This window comes from Solanum lycopersicum, chromosome 4 (assembly GCF_036512215.1).
Source record: "Solanum lycopersicum chromosome 4, SLM_r2.1".
NCBI lineage: Eukaryota > Viridiplantae > Streptophyta > Magnoliopsida > Solanales > Solanaceae > Solanum > Solanum lycopersicum.
This window is the reverse complement of record NC_090803.1, coordinates 226,282-245,898: the sequence shown is the minus strand read 5'-3', so window position 1 is coordinate 245,898 and position 19,617 is coordinate 226,282.

Below are 19,617 nucleotides of genomic sequence, written 5' to 3'. Positions count from 1 at the left end.
TGACGTCGGAATCCCGATCACCCAAAAAATGGTGTGCAATAGCACACGAACATCATCAAAATGAGGCGTATGCTCGCTCCGGGGCTCGTTTGACCTTCCAAATGGCCCAGAAAACCCTTAATGGCCAACCTTATGCATAGACAACGTCTTGACGGACGTCCACGAACAAATTTGGCATTTTTGACGTCGGAATCCCGATCACCCAAAAAATGGTGTGCAATAGCACACGAAAATCCTTAAAATGAGGCGTATGCTCGCTTCGGGGCTCGTTTGACCTTCCAAACGGCCAAGAAAACCCGTGATGGCCAACCGTATGCATTGACAACGTCTTGACGGACGTCTACGAACAAATTTTGCATTTTTGACGTCGGAATCCCGATCACCCCAAAAATGGTGTGCAATAGCACACGAAAATCGTCAAAATGAGGCGTATGCTCGCTCCGGGGCTCGTTTGACCTTCCAAACGGCCCAGAAAACCCGTGATGGCCAACCGTATGCATAGACAACGTCTTGACGGACGTCCACAAATAAATTTGGCATTTTTGACGTCGGAATCCCGATCACCCAAAAAATGGTGTGCAATAGCACACGAAAATCGTCAAAATGAGGCGTATGCTCGCTCCGGGGCTCGTTTGACCTTCCAAACGGCCCAGAAAACCCGTGATGGCCAACCGTATGCATAGACAATGTCTTGATGGACGTCCACGAACAAATTTGGCATTTTTGACGTCGGAATCCCGAAGTGCAATAGCACACGAAAATCGTCAAAATGAGGCGTATGCTCGCTCCGGGGCTCGTTTGACCTTCCAAATGGCCCAGAAAACCCGTGATGGCCAACCGTATTCATAGACAATGTCTTGACGGACGTCCACGAACAAATTTGGCATTTTTGACGTCGGAATCCCGATCACCAAAAAAATGATATGCAATAGCATCCGAAAATCGTCAAAATGAGGCGTATGCTCGCTCCGGGGCTCATTTGACCTTCCAAACGGCCCAGAAAACCCGTGATTGCCAACCGTATGCATAGACAACGTCTTGACGGACGTCCACGAACAAATTTTGCATTTTTGACGTCGGAATCCCGATCACCCAAAAAATGGTGTGCAATAGCACACGAAAATCGTCAAAATGAGGCGTATGCTCGCTCCGGGGCTCGTTTGACCTTCCAAACGGCCCAGAAAACCCGTGATGGCCAACCGTATGCATAGACAACGTCTTGACGGACGTCCACGAACAAATTTGGCATTTTTGACGTCGGAATCCCGATCACCAAAAAAATGGTGTGCAATAGCACACGAAAATCGTCAAAATGAGGCGTATGCTCGCTCCGGGGCTCGTTTGACCTTCCAAATGGCCCAGAAAACCCGTGATGGCCAACCGTATGCATAGACAACGTCTTGACGGACGTCCACGAACAAATTTTGCATTTTTGACGTCGGAATCCCGATCACCCAAAAAATGGTGTGCAATAGCACACGAAAATCATCAAAATGAGGCGTATGCTCGCTCCGGGGCTCGTTTGACCTTCCAAATGGCCCAGAAAACCCGTGATGGCCAACCGTATGCATAGACAACGTCTTGACGGACGTCCACGAACAAATTTGGCATTTTTGACGTCGGAATCCCGATCACCCAAAAAATGGTGTTTAATAGCACACGAAAATCGTCAAAATGAGGCGTATGCTCGCTCCGGGGCTCGTTTGACCTTCCAAACGGCCCAGAAAACCCGTGATGGCCAACCGTATGCATAGACAACGTCTTGACGAACGTCCACGAACAAATTTTGCATTTTTGACGTCGGAATCCCGATCACCCAAAAAATGGTGTGCAATAACACACGAAAATCGTCAAAATGAGGCGTATGCTCGCTCCGGGGCTCGTTTGACCTTCCAAACGGCCCAGAAAACCCGTGATGGCCAACCGTATGCATAGACAACGTCTTGACGGACGTCCACGAACAAATTTGGCATTTTTGACGTCGGAATCTCGATCACCCAAAAAATGGTGTGCAATAGCACACGAAAATCATCAAAATGAGGCGTATGCTCGCTCCGGGGCTCGTTTGGCCTTCCAAACGGCCCAGAAAACCCGTGATGGCCAACCGTATGTATAGACAACGTCTTGACGGACGTCCACGAACAAATTTTGCATTTTTGACGTCGGAATCCCGATCACCCAAAAAATGGTGTGCAATAGCACACGAAAATCGTCAAAATGAGGCGTATGCTCGCTCCGGGGCTCGTTTGACCTTCCAAACGGCCCAGAAAACCCGTGATGGCCAACCGTATGCATAGACAACGTCTTGACGGACGTCCACGAACAAATTTGGCATTTTTGACGTCGGAATCTCGATCACCCAAAAAATGGTGTGCAATAGCACACGAAAATCGTCAAAATGAGGCGTATGCTCGCTCCGGGGCTCGTTTGACCTTCCAAATGGCCCAGAAAACCCGTGATGGCCAACCGTATGCATAGACAACGTCTTAACGGACGTCCCGGAACAAATTTTGCATTTTTGACGTCGGAATCCCGATCATCCAAAAAATGGTGTGCAATAGCACACGAAAATCGTCAAAATGAGGGGTATGCTCGCTCCGGGGCTCGTTTGACCTTCCAAACGGCCCAGAAAACCTGTGATGGCCAACCGTATGCATAGACAACGTCTTGACGGACGTCCACGAACAAATTTGGCATTTTTGACGTCGGAATCCCGATCACCAAAAAAATGGTGTGCAATAGCACACGAAAATCGTCAAAATGAGGCGTATGCTCGCTCCGAGGCTCGTTTGACCTTCCAAACGGCCCAGAAAACCCGTGATGGCCAACCGTATGCATAGACAACGTCTTGACGGACATCCACGAACAAATTTTGCTTTTTTGACGTCGGAATGCCGATCACCCAAAAAATGGTGTGCAATAGCATACGAAAATCGTCAAAATGAGGCGTATGCTCGCTCCGGGGCTCGTTTAACATTCCAAATGGCCCAGAAAACCCATGATGGCAAACCGTATGCATAGACAACGTCTTGACGGACGTCCACGAACAAATTTGGCATTTTTGACGTCGGAATCCCGATCACCCAAAAAATGGTGTGCAATAGCACACGAAAATCATCAAAATGAGGCGTATGCTCGCTCCGGGGCTCGTTTGACCTTCCAAACGGCCCAGAAAACCCATGATGGCCAACCGTATGCATAGACAACGTCTTGACGGACGTCCATGAACAAATTTTGCATTTTTGACGTCGGAATCCCGATCACCCAAAAAATGGTGTGCAATAGCACACGAAAATCGTCAAAATGAGGCGTATGCTCGTTCCGGGGCTCGTTTGACCTTCCAAACGGCCCAGAAAACCCGTGTTGGCAAACCGTATGCATAGACAACGTCTTGACGGACGTCCACGAACAAATTTGGCATTTTTGACATCGGAATCCCGATCACCCAAAAAATGGTGTGCAATAGCACACGAAAATCGTCAAAATGAGGCGTATGCTCGCTCCGGGGCTCGTTTGACCTTCCAAACGGCCCAGAAAACCCGTGATGGCCAACCGTATGCATAGACAACGTCTTGACGGACGTCCACGAACAAATTTTGCATTTTTGACGTCGGAATCCCGATCACCCAAAAAATGGTGTGCAATAGCACACGAAAATCGTCAAAATGAGGCGTTTGCTCGCTCCGGGGCTCGTTTGACCTTCCAAACGGCCCAGAAAACCCGTGATGGCCAACCGTATGCATAGACAACGTCTTGACGGACGTCCACGAACAAATTTGGCATTTTTGACGTCGGAATCCCGATCACCCAAAAAATGGTGTGCAATAGCACACGAAAATCGTCAAAATGAGGCGTATGCTCGCTCCGGGGCTCGTTTGACCTTCCAAACAGCCTAGAAAACCCGTGATGGCCAACCGTATGCATAGACAACGTCTTGACGGACGTCCACGAATAAATTTTGCATTTTTGACGTCGGAATCCCGATCACCCAAAAAATGGTGTGCAATAGCACACGAAAATCGTCAAAATGAGGCGTATGCTCGCTCCGGGGCTCGTTTGACCTTCCAAATGGCCCAAAATACCCGTGATGGCCAACCGTATGCATAGAAAACGTCTTGACGGACGTCCACGAACAAATTTGGCATTTTTGACGTCGGAATCCCGATCACCCAAAAAATGGTGTGCAATAGCACACGAAAATCGTCAAAATGAGGCGTATGCTCGCTCCGGGGCTCGTTTGACCTTCCAAACGGCCCAGAAAACCCGTGATGGCCAACCGTATGCATAGACAACGTCTTGACGGACGTCCATGAACAAATTTTGCATTTTTGACGTCGAAATCCCGATCACCCAAAAAATGGTGTGCAATAGCACACGAAAATCGTCAAAATGAGGCGTATGCTCGCTCCGGGGCTCGTTTGACCTTCCAAACGGCCCAGAAAACCCGTGATGGCCAACCGTATGCATAGACAACGTCTTGACGGACGTCCACGAAAAAATTTGGCATTTTTGATGTCGGAATCTCGATCACCCAAAAAATGGTGTGCAATAGCACACGAAAATCGTCAAAATGAGGCGTATGCTCGCTTCGGGGCTCGTTTGACCTTTCAAACGGCCCAGAAAACCCGTGATGGCTAACCGTATGCATAGACAACGTCTTGACGGACGTCCACGAATAAATTTTGCATTTTTGACGTCGGAATCCCGATCACCCAAAAAATGGTGTGCAATAGCACACGAAAATCGTCAAAATGAGGCGTATGCTCGCTCCGGGGCTCGTTTGACCTTCAAAACGGCCCAGAAAACCCGTGATGGCCAACCGTATGCATAGACAACGTCTTGACGGACGTCCATGAACAAATTTGGCATTTTTGACGTCGGAATCCCGATCACCCAAAAAATGGTGTGCAATAGCACACGAAAATCGTCAAAATGAGGCGTATGCTCGCTCCGGGGCTCGTTTGACCTTCCAAACGGCCCAGAAAACCCGTGATTGCCAACCGTATGCATAGACAACGTCTTGACGGACGTCCACGAACAAATTTGGCATTTTTGACGTCGGAATCCCGATCACCCAAAAAATGGTGTGCAATAGCACACGAAAATTGTCAAAATGAGGCGTATGCTCGCTCCGGGGCTCGTTTGACCTTCCTAACGGCCCAGAAAACCCATGATGGCCAACCGTATGCATAGACAACGTCTTGACGGACGTCCACGAAAATTTTTTGCATTTTTGACGTCGGAATCCCGATCACCCAAAAAATGGTGTGCAATAGCACACGAAAATCGTCAAAATGAGGCGTATGCTCGCTCCGGGGCTCGTTTGACCTTCCAAACGGCCCAGAAAACCCGTGATGGCCAACCGAATGCATAGACAACGTCTTGACGGACGTCCACGAACAAATTTGGCATTTTTGACGTCGGAATCCCGATCACCCAAAAAATGGTGTGCAATAGCACACGAAAATCGTCAAAATGAGGCGTATGCTCGCTCCGGGGCTCGTTTGACCTTCCAAACGGCCCAGAAAACCCGTGATGGCCAACCGTATGCATAGACAACGTCTTGACGGACGTTCACGAACAAATTTTGCATTTTTGACGTCTGAATCCCGATCACCCAAAAAATGGTGTGCAATAGCACACGAAAATCGTCAAAATGAGGCGTATGCTCGCTCCGGGGCTCGTTTGACCTTCCAAATGGCCCAGAAAACCCGTGATGGCCAACCGTATTCATAGACAACATCCTGACGGACGTCCACGAACAAATTTTGCATTTTTGACGTCGGAATCCCGATCACCCAAAAAATGCTGTGCAATAGCACACGAAAATCGTCAAAATGAGGCATATGCTCGCTCCGGGGCTCGTTTGACCTTCCAAACGGCCCAGAAAACCCGTGATGGCCAACCGTATGCATAGACAACGTCTTGACGGATGTCCACGAACAAATTTTGAACTTTTGACGTCGGAATCCCGATCACCCAAAAAATGGTGTGCAATAGCACACGAAAATCGTCAAAATGAGGCGTATGCTCGCTCCGGGGCTCGTTTGACCTTCCAAACAGCCCACAAAACCCGTGATGGCCAACCGTATGCATAGACAACGTCTTGAAGGATGTCCACGAACAAATATGGCATTTTTGAGGTCGGAATCCCGATCACCCAAAAAATGGTGTGCAATAGCACACGAAAATCGTCAAAATGAGGCGTATGCTCGCTCCGGGGCTTGTTTGACCTTCCAAATGGCCGAGAAAACCCGTGATGGCCAACCGTATGCATAGACAACGTCTTGACGGACATCCACGAACAAATTTAGCATTTTTGACGTCGGAATCCCGATCACCCAAAAAATGGTGTGCAATAGCACACGAAAATTGTCAAAATGAGGCGTATGCTGCTCCGGGGCTCGTTTGACCTTCCAAACGGCCCAGAAAACCCGTGATGGCCAACCGTATGCATAGACAACGTCTTGACGGACGTCCACGAACAAATTTTGCATTTTTGACGTCGGAATCCCGATCACCCAAAAAATGGTGTGCAATAGCACACGAAAATCGTCAAAATGAGGCGTATGCTCGCTCCGGGGCTCAATTGACCTTCCAAACGGCCCAGAAAACCCGTGATGGCCAACCGTATGCATAGACAATGTCTTGACGGACGTCCACGAACAAATTTTGCATTTTTGACATCGGAATCCCGATCACCCAAAAAATGGTGTGCAATAGCACACGAAAATCGTCAAAATGAGGCGTATGCTCGCTCCGGGGCTCGTTTGACCTTCCAAATGGCCTAGAAAACCCGTGATGGTTAACCGTATGCATAGACAACGTCTTGACGGACGTCCACGAACAAATTTGGCATTTTTGACGTCGGAATCCCGATCACCCAAAAAATGGTGTGCAATAGCACACGAAAATCGTCAAAATGAGGCGTATGCTCGCTCCGGGGCTCCTTTGACCTTCCAAACGGCCCAGATAACCCGTGATGGCCAATCGTATGCATAGACAACGTCTTGACGGACGTCCACGAACAAATTTTGCATTTTTGACGTCGGAATCCCGATCACCCAAAAAATGGTGTGCAATAGCACACGAAAATCGTCAAAATGAGGCGTATGCTCGCTCCGGGGCTCGTTTGACCTTCCAAACGGCCCAGAAAACCCGTGATGGCCAACCGTATGCATAGACAACGTCTTGACGGACGTCCACGAACAAATTTGGCATTTTTGACGTCGGAATCTCGATCACCTAAAAAAAGGTGTGCAATAGCACACGAAAATCGTCAAAATGAGGCGTATGCTCGCTCCGGGGCTCGTTTGACCTTCCAAATGGCCCAGAAAACCCGTGATGGCCAACCGTATGCATAGACAACGTCTTGACGGACGTCCACGAACAAATTTTGCATTTTTGACGTCGGAATTCCGATCACCCAAAAAATGGTGTGCAATAGCACACGAAAATCGTCAAAATGAGGCGTATGCTCGCTCCGGGGCTCGTTTGACCATCCAAACGGCCCAGAAAACCCTTAATGGCCAACCTTATGCATAGACAACGTCTTGACGGACGTCCACGAACAAATTTGGCATTTTTGACGTCGGAATCCCGATCACCCAAAAAATGGTGTGCAATAGCACACGAAAATCCTCAAAATGAGGCGTATGCTCGCTTCGGGGCTCGTTTGACCTTCCAAACGGCCAAGAAAACCCGTGATGGCCAACCGTATGCATTGACAACGTCTTGACGGACGTCTACGAACAAATTTTGCATTTTTGACTTCGGAATCCCGATCACCCCAAAAATGGTGTGCAATAGCACACGAAAATCGTCAAAATGAGGCGTATGCTCGCTCCGGGGCTCGTTTGACCTTCCAAACGGCCCAGAAAACCCGTGATGGCCAACCGTATGCATAGACAACGTCTTGACGGACGTCCACAAATAAATTTGGCATTTTTGACGTCGGAATCCCGATCACCCAAAAAATGGTGTGCAATAGCACACGAAAATCGTCAAAATGAGGCGTATGCTCGCTCCGGGGCTCGTTTGACCTTCCAAACGGCCCAGAAAACCCGTGATGGCCAACCGTATGCATAGACAATGTCTTGATGGACGTCCACGAACAAATTTGGCATTTTTGACGTCGGAATCCCGATGTGCAATAGCACACGAAAATCGTCAAAATGAGGCGTATGCTCGCTCCGGGGCTCGTTTGACCTTCCAAATGGCCCAGAAAACCCGTGATGGCCAACCGTATTCATAGACAATGCCTTGACGGACGTCCACGAACAAATTTGGCATTTTTGACGTCGGAATCCCGATCACCCAAAAAATGGTATGCAATAGCATCCGAAAATCGTCAAAATGAGGCGTATGCTCGCTCCGGGGCTCATTTGACCTTCCAAACGGCCCAGAAAACCCGTGATTGCCAACCGTATGCATAGACAACGTCTTGACGGACGTCCACGAACAAATTTTGCATTTTTGACGTCGGAATCCCGATCACCCAAAAAATGGTGTGCAATAGCACACGAAAATCGTCAAAATGAGGCGTATGCTCGCTCCGGGGCTCGTTTGACCTTCCAAACGGCCCAGAAAACCCGTGATGGCCAACCGTATGCATAGACAACGTCTTGACGGACGTCCACGAACAAATTTGGCATTTTTGACGTCGGAATCCCGATCACCAAAAAAATGGTGTGCAATAGCACACGAAAATCGTCAAAATGAGGCGTATGCTCGCTCCGGAGCTCGTTTGACCTTCCAAATGGCCCAGAAAACCCGTGATGGCCAACCGTATGCATAGACAACGTCTTGACGGACGTCCACGAACAAATTTTGCATTTTTGACGTCGGAATCCCGATCACCCAAAAAATGGTGTGCAATAGCACACGAAAATCATCAAAATGAGGCGTATGCTCGCTCCGGGGCTCGTTTGACCTTCCAAATGGCCCAGAAAACCCGTGATGGCCAACCGTATGCATAGACAACGTCTTGACGGACGTCCACGAACAAATTTGGCATTTTTGACGTCGGAATCCCGATCACCCAAAAAATGGTGTTTAATAGCACACGAAAATCGTCAAAATGAGGCGTATGCTCGCTCCGGGGCTCGTTTGACCTTCCAAACGGCCCAGAAAACCCGTGATGGCCAACCGTATGCATAGACAACGTCTTGACGAACGTCCACGAACAAATTTTGCATTTTTGACGTCGGAATCCCGATCACCCAAAAAATGGTGTGCAATAACACACGAAAATCGTCAAAATGAGGCGTATGCTCGCTCCGGGGCTCGTTTGACCTTCCAAACGGCCCAGAAAACCCGTGATGGCCAACTGTATGCATAGACAACGTCTTGACGGACGTCCACGAACAAATTTGGCATTTTTGACGTCGGAATCTCGATCACCCAAAAAATGGTGTGCAATAGCACACGAAAATCATCAAAATGAGGCGTATGCTCGCTCCGGGGCTCGTTTGGCCTTCCAAACGGCCCAGAAAACCCGTGATGGCCAACCGTATGCATAGACAACGTCTTGACGGACGTCCACGAACAAATTTTGCATTTTTGACGTCGGAATCCCGATCACCCAAAAAATGGTGTGCAATAGCACACGAAAATCGTCAAAATGAGGCGTATGCTCGCTCCGGGGCTCGTTTGACCTTCCAAACGGCCCAGAAAACCCGTGATGGCCAACCGTATGCATAGACAACGTCTTGACGGACGTCCACGAACAAATTTGGCATTTTTGACGTCGGAATCTCGATCACCCAAAAAATGGTGTGCAATAGCACACGAAAATCGTCAAAATGAGGCGTATGCTCGCTCCGGGGCTCGTTTGACCTTCCAAATGGCCCAGAAAACCCGTGATGGCCAACCGTATGCATAGACAACGTCTTAACGGACGTCCCGGAACAAATTTTGCATTTTTGACGTCGGAATCCCGATCACCCAAAAAATGGTGTGCAATAGCACACGAAAATCGTCAAAATGAGGGGTATGCTCGCTCCGGGGCTCGTTTGACCTTCCAAACGGCCCAGAAAACCTGTGATGGCCAACCGTATGCATAGACAACGTCTTGACGGACGTCCACGAACAAATTTGGCATTTTTGACGTCGGAATCCCGATCACCAAAAAAATGGTGTGCAATAGCACACGAAAATCGTCAAAATGAGGCGTATGCTCGCTCCGAGGCTCGTTTGACCTTCCAAACGGCCCAGAAAACCCGTGATGGCCAACCGTATGCATAGACAACGTCTTGACGGACATCCACGAACAAATTTTGCTTTTTTGACGTCGGAATCCCGATCACCCAAAAAATGGTGTGCAATAGCATACGAAAATCGTCAAAATGAGGCGTATGCTCGCTCCGGGGCTCGTTTAACATTCCAAATGGCCCAGAAAACCCATGATGTCAAACCGTATGCATAGACAACGTCTTGACGGACGTCCACGAACAAATTTGGCATTTTTGACGTCGGAATCCCGATCACCCAAAAAATGGTGTGCAATAGCACACGAAAATCATCAAAATGAGGCGTATGCTCGCTCCGGGGCTCGTTTGACCTTCCAAACGGCCCAGAAAACCCATGATGGCCAACCGTATGCATAGACAACGTCTTGACGGACGTCCATGAACAAATTTTGCATTTTTGACGTCGGAATCTCGATCACCCAAAAAATGGTGTGCAATAGCACACGAAAATCGTCAAAATGAGGCGTATGCTCGTTCCGGGGCTCGTTTGACCTTCCAAACGGCCCAGAAAACCCGTGTTGGCAAACCGTATGCATAGACAACGTCTTGACGGACGTCCACGAACAAATTTGGCATTTTTGACATCGGAATCCCGATCACCCAAAAAATGGTGTGCAATAGCACACGAAAATCGTCAAAATGAGGCGTATGCTCGCTCCGGGGCTCGTTTGACCTTCCAAACGGCCCAGAAAACCCGTGATGGCCAACCGTATGCATAGACAACGTCTTGACGGACGTCCACGAACAAATTTTGCATTTTTGACGTCGGAATCCCGATCACCCAAAAAATGGTGTGCAATAGCACACGAAAATCGTCAAAATGAGGCGTTTGCTCGCTCCGGGGCTCGTTTGACCTTCCAAACGGCCCAGAAAACCCGTGATGGCCAACCGTATGCATAGACAACGTCTTGACGGACGTCCACGAACAAATTTGGCATTTTTGACGTTGGAATCCCGATCACCCAAAAAATGGTGTGCAATAGCACACGAAAATCGTCAAAATGAGGCGTATGCTCGCTCCGGGGCTCGTTTGACCTTCCAAACGGCCCAGAAAACCCGTGATGGCCAACCGTATGCATAGACAACGTCTTGACGGACGTCCACGAATAAATTTTGCATTTTTGACGTCGGAATCCCGATCACCCAAAAAATGGTGTGCAATAGCACACGAAAATCGTCAAAATGAGGCGTATGCTCGCTCCGGGGCTCGTTTGACCTTCCAAATGGCCCAAAATACCCGTGATGGCCAACCGTATGCATAGAAAACGTCTTGACGGACGTCCACGAACAAATTTGGCATTTTTGACGTCGGAATCCCGATCACCCAAAAAATGGTGTCCAATAGCACACGAAAATCGTCGAAATGAGGCGTATGCTCGCTCCGGGGCTCGTTTGACCTTCCAAACGGCCCAGAAAACCCGTGATGGCCAACCGTATGCATAGACAACGTCTTGACGAACGTCCACGAACAAATTTTGCATTTTTGACGTCGGAATCCCGATCACCCAAAAAATGGTGTGCAATAACACACGAAAATCGTCAAAATGAGGCGTATGCTCGCTCCGGGGCTCGTTTGACCTTCCAAACGGCCCAGAAAACCCGTGATGGCCAACCGTATGCATAGACAACGTCTTGACGGACGTCCACGAACAAATTTGGCATTTTTGACGTCGGAATCTCGATCACCCAAAAAATGGTGTGCAATAGCACACGAAAATCGTCAAAATGAGGCGTATGCTCGCTCCGGGGCTCGTTTGACCTTCCAAACGGCCCAGAAAACCCCTGATGGCCAACCATATGCATAGACAATGTCTTGACGGACGTCCACGAACAAATTTTGCATTTTTGACGTCGGAATCCCGATCACCCAAAAAATGGTGTGCAATAGCACACGAAAATCGTCAAAATGAGGCGTATGCTCGCTCTGGGGCTCGTTTGACCTTCCAAATGGCCCAGAAAACCCGTGATGGCCAACCGTATGCATAGACAACGTCTTGACAGACATCCACGAACAAATTTGGCATTTTTAACGTCGGAATCCCGATCACCCAAAAAATGGTGTGCAATAGCACACGAAAATCGTCAAAATGAGGCGTATGCTCGCTCCGGGGCTCGTTTGACCTTCCAAACGGCCCAGAAAACCCGTGATGGCCAACCATATGCATAGACAACGTCTTGACGGACGTCCATGAACAAATTTTGCATTTTTGACGTCGAAATCCCGATCACCCAAAAAATGGTGTGCAATAGCACACGAAAATCGTCAAAATGAGGCGTATGCTCGCTCCGGGGCTCGTTTGACCTTCCAAACGGCCCAGAAAACCCGTGATGGCCAACCGTATGCATAGACAACGTCTTGACGGACGTCCACGAAAAAATTTGGCATTTTTGATGTCGGAATCCCGATCACCCAAAAAATGGTGTGCAATAGCACACGAAAATCGTCAAAATGAGGCGTATGCTCGCTTCGGGGCTCGTTTGACCTTTCAAACGGCCCAGAAAACCCGTGATGGCCAACCGTATGCATAGACAACGTCTTGACGGACGTCCACGAATAAATTTTGCATTTTTGACGTCGGAATCCCGATCACCCAAAAAATGGTGTGCAATAGCACACGAAAATCGTCAAAATGAGGCGTATGCTCGCTCCGGGGCTCGTTTGACCTTCAAAACGGCCCAGAAAACCCGTGATGGCCAACCGTATGCATAGACAACGTCTTGACGGACGTCCATGAACAAATTTGGCATTTTTGACGTCGGAATCCCGATCACCCAAAAAATGGTGTGCAATAGCACACGAAAATCGTCAAAATGAGGCGTATGCTCGCTCCGGGGCTCGTTTGACCTTCCAAACGGCCCAGAAAACCCGTGATTGCCAACCGTATGCATAGACAACGTCTTGACGGACGTCCACGAACAAATTTGGCATTTTTGACGTCGGAATCCCGATCACCCAAAAAATGGTGTGCAATAGCACACGAAAATTGTCAAAATGAGGCGTATGCTCGCTCCGGGGCTCGTTTGACCGTCCTAACGGCCCAGAAAACCCATGATGGCCAACCGTATGCATAGACAACGTCTTGACGGACGTCCACGAAAATTTTTTGCATTTTTGACGTCGGAATCCCGATCACCCAAAAAATGGTGTGCAATAGCACACGAAAATCGTCAAAATGAGGCGTATGCTCGCTCCGGGGCTCGTTTGACCTTCCAAACGGCCCAGAAAACCCGTGATGGCCAACCGAATGCATAGACAACGTCTTGACGGACGTCCACGAACAAATTTGGCATTTTTGACGTCGGAATCCCGATCACCCAAAAAATGGTGTGCAATAGCACACGAAAATCGTCAAAATGAGGCGTATGCTCGCTCCGGGGCTCGTTTGACCTTCCAAACGGCCCAGAAAACCCGTGATGGCCAACCGTATGCATAGACAACGTCTTGACGGACGTTCACGAACAAATTTTGCATTTTTGACGTCTGAATCCCGATCACCCAAAAAATGGTGTGCAATAGCACACGAAAATCGTCAAAATGAGGCGTATGCTCGCTCCGGGGCTCGTTTGACCTTCCAAATGGCCCAGAAAACCCGTGATGGCCAACCGTATGCATAGACAACATCCTGACGGACGTCCACGAACAAATTTGGCATTTTTGACGTCGGAATCCCGATCACCCAAAAAATGCTGTGCAATAGCACACGAAAATCGTCAAAATGAGGCATATGCTCGCTCCGGGGCTCGTTTGACCTTCCAAACGGCCCAGAAAACCCGTGATGGCCAACCGTATGCATAGACAACGTCTTGACGGATGTCCACGAACAAATTTTGAACTTTTGACGTCGGAATCCCGATCACCCAAAAAATGGTGTGCAATAGCACACGAAAATCGTCAAAATGAGGCGTATGCTCGCTCCGGGGCTCGTTTGACCTTCCAAACAGCCCACAAAACCCGTGATGGCCAACCGTATGCATAGACAACGTCTTGAAGGATGTCCACGAACAAATATGGCATTTTTGAGGTCGGAATCCCGATCACCCAAAAAATGGTGTGCAATAGCACACGAAAATCGTCAAAATGAGGCGTATGCTCGCTCCGGGGCTTGTTTGACCTTCCAAATGGCCGAGAAAACCCGTGATGGCCAACCGTATGCATAGACAACGTCTTGACGGACATCCACGAACAAATTTAGCATTTTTGACGTCGGAATCCCGATCACCCAAAAAATGGTGTGCAATAGCACACGAAAATTGTCAAAATGAGGCGTATGCTGCTCCGGGGCTCGTTTGACCTTCCAAACGGCCCAGAAAACCCGTGATGGCCAACCGTATGCATAGACAACGTCTTGACGGACGTCCACGAACAAATTTTGCATTTTTGACGTCGGAATCCCGATCACCCAAAAAATGGTGTGCAATAGCACACGAAAATCGTCAAAATGAGGCGTATGCTCGCTCCGGGGCTCAATTGACCTTCCAAACGGCCCAGAAAACCCGTGATGGCCAACCGTATGCATAGACAACATCTTGACGGACGTCCACGAACAAATTTTGCATTTTTGACGTCGGAATCCCGATCACCCAAAAAATGGTGTGCAATAGCACACGAAAATCGTCAAAATGAGGCGTATGCTCGCTCCGGGGCTCGTTTGACCTTCCAAATGGCCCAGAAAACCCGTGATGGCCAACCGTATGCAAAGACAATGTCTTGACGGACGTCCACGAACAAATTTGGCATTTTTGACGTCGGAATCCCGATCACCCAAAAAATGGTGTGCAATAGCACACGAAAATCGTCAAAATGAGGCGTATGCTCGCTCCGGGGCTCGTTTGACCTTCCAAACGGCCCAGAAAACCCGTGATGGCCAACCGTATGCATAGACAACGTCTTGACGGACGTCCACGAACAAATTTGGCATTTTTGACGTCGGAATCCCGATCACCCAAAAAATGGTGTGCAATAGCACACGAAAATCGTCAAAATGAGGCGTATGCTCGCTCCGGGGCTCAATTGACCTTCCAAACGGCCCAGAAAACCCGTGATGGCCAACCGTATGCATAGACAATGTCTTGACGGACGTCCACGAACAAATTTTGCATTTTTGACATCGGAATCCCGATCACCCAAAAAATGGTGTGCAATAGCACACGAAAATCGTCAAAATGAGGCGTATGCTCGTTATGGGGCTCGTTTGACCTTCCAAATGGCCCAGAAAACCCGTGATGGCAAACCGTATGCATAGACAACGTCTTGACGGACGTCCACGAAAAATTTGGCATTTTTGACATCGGAATCCCGATCACCCAAAAAATGGTATGCAATAGCATCCGAAAATCGTCAAAATGAGGCGTATGCTCGCTCCGGGGCTCGTTTGACCTTCCAAACGGCCCAGAAAACCCGTGATGGCCAACCGTATGCATAGATAACATCTTGACGGACATCCACGAACAAATTTTGCTTTTTTGACGTCGGAATCCCGATCACCCAAAAAATGGTGTGCAATAGCACATGAAAATCGTCAAAATGAGGCGTATGCTCGCTCCGAGGCACGTTTAACATTCCAAATGGCCCAGAAAACCCATGATGGCCAACCGTATGCATAGACAACGTCTTGACGGACGTCCATGAACAAATTTTGCATTTTTGACGTCGGAATCCCGATCATCCAAAAAATGGTGTGCAATAGCACACGAAAATCGTCAAAATGAGGCGTATGCTCGCTCCGGGGCTCAATTGACCTTCCAAACGGCCCAGAAAACCCGTGATGGCCAACCGTATGCATAGACAACGTCTTGACGGATGTCCACGAACAAATTTTGCATTTTTGACGTCGGAATCCCGATCACCCAAAAAATGGTGTGCAATAGCACACGAAAATCGTCAAAAGGAGGCGTATGCTCGCTCCGGGGCTCGTTTGACCTTCCAAATGGCCCAGAAAACCCGTGATGGCCAACCGTATGCAAAGACAACGTCATGACGGACGTCCACGAACAAATTTGGCATTTTTGACGTCGGAATCCCGATCACCCAAAAAATGGTGTGCAATAGCACACGAAAATCGTCAAAATAAGGCGTATGCTCGCTCCAGGGCTCGTTTGACCTTCCTAATGGCCCAGAAAACCCGTGATGGCCAACCGTATGCAAAGACAACGTCTTGACGGACGTCCACGAACAAATTTGGCATTTTTGACGTCGGAATCCCGATCACCCAAAAAATGCTGTGCAATAGAACACGAAAATCGTCAAAATGAGGCATATGCTCGCTCCGGGGCTCGTTTGACCTTCCAAACGGCCCAGAAAACCCGTGATGGCCAACCGTATGCATAGACAACGTCTTGACGGACGTCCACGAACAAATTTGGCATTTTTGACGTCGGAATCCCGATCACCAAAAAAATGGTGTGCAATAGCACACGAAAATCGTCAAAATGAGGCGTATGCTCGCTCCGGGGCTCGTTTGACCTTCCAAACGGCCCAGAAAACCCGTGATGGCCAACCGTATGCATAGACAACGTCTTGACGGACATCCACGAACAAATTTTGCTTTTTTGACGTCGGAATCCCGATCACCCAAAAAATGGTGTGCAATAGCACATGAAAATCGTCAAAATGAGGCGTATGCTCGCTCCGAGGCACGTTTAACATTCCAAATGGCCCAGAAAACCCATGATGGCCAACCGTATGCATAGACAACGTCTTGACGGACGTCCATGAACAAATTTTGCATTTTTGACGTCGGAATCCCGATCATCCAAAAAATGGTGTGCAATAGCACACGAAAATCGTCAAAATGAGGCGTATGCTCGCTCCGGGGCTCGTTTGACCTTCCAAATGGCCCAGAAAACCCGTGATGGCCAACCGTATGCATAGACAACGTCTTGACGGACATCCACGAACAAATTTTGCTTTTTTGACGTCGGAATCCCGATCACCCAAAAAATGGTGTGCAATAGCACACGAAAATCGTCAAAATGAGGCGTATGCTCGCTCCGGGGCTCGTTTGGCCTTCCAAACGGCCCAGAAAACCCATGATGGCCAACCGTATGCATAGACAACGTCTTGACGGACGTCCATGAACAAATTTTGCATTTTTGAGGTCGGAATCCCGATCACCCAAAAAATGGTGTGCAATAGCACACGAAAATCGTCAAAATGAGGCGTATGCTCGTTATGGGGCTCGTTTGACCTTCCAAATGGCCCAGAAAACCCGTGATGGCAAACCGTATGCATAGACAACGTCTTGACGGACGTCCACGAAAAATTTGGCATTTTTGACATCGGAATCCCGATCACCCAAAAAATGGTATGCAATAGCATCCGAAAATCGTCAAAATGAGGCGTATGCTCGCTCCGGGGCTCGTTTGACCTTCCAAACGGCCCAGAAAACCCGTGATGGCCAACCGTATGCATAGATAACGTCTTGACGGACGTCCACAAACAAATTTTGCATTTTTGACGTCGGAATCCCGATCATCCAAAAAATGGTGTGCAATAGCACACGAAAATCGTCAAAATGAGGCGTTTGCTCGCTCCGGGGCTCGTTTGACCTTCCAAACGGCCCAGAAAACCCGTGATGGCCAACCGTATGCATAAGCAACGTCTTGACGGACGTCCACGAACAAATTTGGCATTTTTGACGTCGGAATCCCGATCACCCAAAAAATGGTGTGCAATAGCACACGAAAATCGTCAAAATGAGGCGTATGCTCGCTCCGGGGCTCGTTTGACCTTCCAAATGGCCCAGAAAACCCGTGATGGCCAACCTTATGCATAGACAACGTCTTGACGGACGTTTACGAACAAATTTGGCATTTTTGACGTCGAAATCCCGATCACCCAAAAAATGGTGTGCAATAGCACACGAAAATCGTCAAAATGAGGCATATGCTCGCTCCGGGGCTCGTTTGACCTTCCAAACGGCCCAGAAAACCCGTGATGGCCAACCGTATGCATAGACAACGTCTTGAAGGATGTCCACGAACAAATATGGCATTTTTGACGTCGGAATCCTGATCACCCAAAAAATGGTGTGCAATAGCACACGAAAATCGTCAAAATGAGGCGTATGCTCGCTCCGGGGCTCGTTTGACCTTCCAAACGGCCCAGAAAACCCGTGATGGCCAACCGTATGCATAGACAACGTCTTGACGGACATCCACGAACAAATTTTGCTTTTTTGACGTCGGAATCCCGATCACCCAAAAAATGGTGTGCAATAGCACATGAAAATCGTCAAAATGAGGCGTATGCTCGCTCCGAGGCACGTTTAACATTCCAAATGGCCCAGAAAACCCGTGATGGCCAACCGTATGCATAGACAACGTCTTGACGGACGTCCACGAACAAATTTGGCATTTTTGACGTCGGAATCCCGATCACCCAAAAAATGGTGTGCAATAGCACACGAAAATCGTCAAAATGAGGCGTATGCTCGCTCCGGGGCTCGTTTGACCTTCCAAATGGCCCAGAAAACCCGTGATTGCCAACCGTATGCATAGACAACGTCCTGACGGACGTCCACGAACAAATTTGGCATTTTTGACGTCGGAATCTCGATCACCCAAAAAATGCTGTGCAATAGCACACGAAAATCGTCAAAATGAGGCATATGCTCGCTCCGGGGCTCGTTTGACCTTCCAAACGGCCCAGAAAACCCGTGATGGCCAACCGTATGCATAGACAACGTCTTGACGGATGTCCACGAACAAATTTTGCATTTTTGACGTCGGAATCCCGATCACCCAAAAAATGGTGTGCAATAGCACACGAAAATCGTCAAAATGAGGCGTATGCTCGCTCCGGGGCTCGTTTGACCTTCCAAACGGCCCAGAAAACCCGTGATGGCCAACCGTATGCATAGACAACGTCTTGAAGGATGTCCACGAACAAATATGGCATTTTTGACGTCGGAATCCTGATCACCCAAAAAATGGTGTGCAATAGCACACGAAAATCGTCAAAATGAGGCGTATGCTCGCTCCGGGGCTCGTTTGACCTTCCAAATGGCCTAGAAAACCCGTGATGGCCAACCGTATGCATAGACAACGTCTTGACGGACGTCCACGAACAAATTTGGCATTTTTGACGTCGGAATCCCGATCACCCAAAAAATGGTGTGCAATAGCACACGAAAATCGTCAAAATGAGGCGTATGCTCGCTCCGGGGCTCGTTTGACCTTCCAAACGGCCCAGAAAACCCGTGATGGCCAATCGTATGCATAGACAACGTCTTGACGGACGTCCACGAACAAATTTTGCATTTTTGACGTCGGAATCCCGATCACCCAAAAAATGGTGTGCAATAGCACACGAAAATCGTCAAAATGAGGCGTATGCTCGCTCCGGGGCTCGTTTGACCTTCCAAAC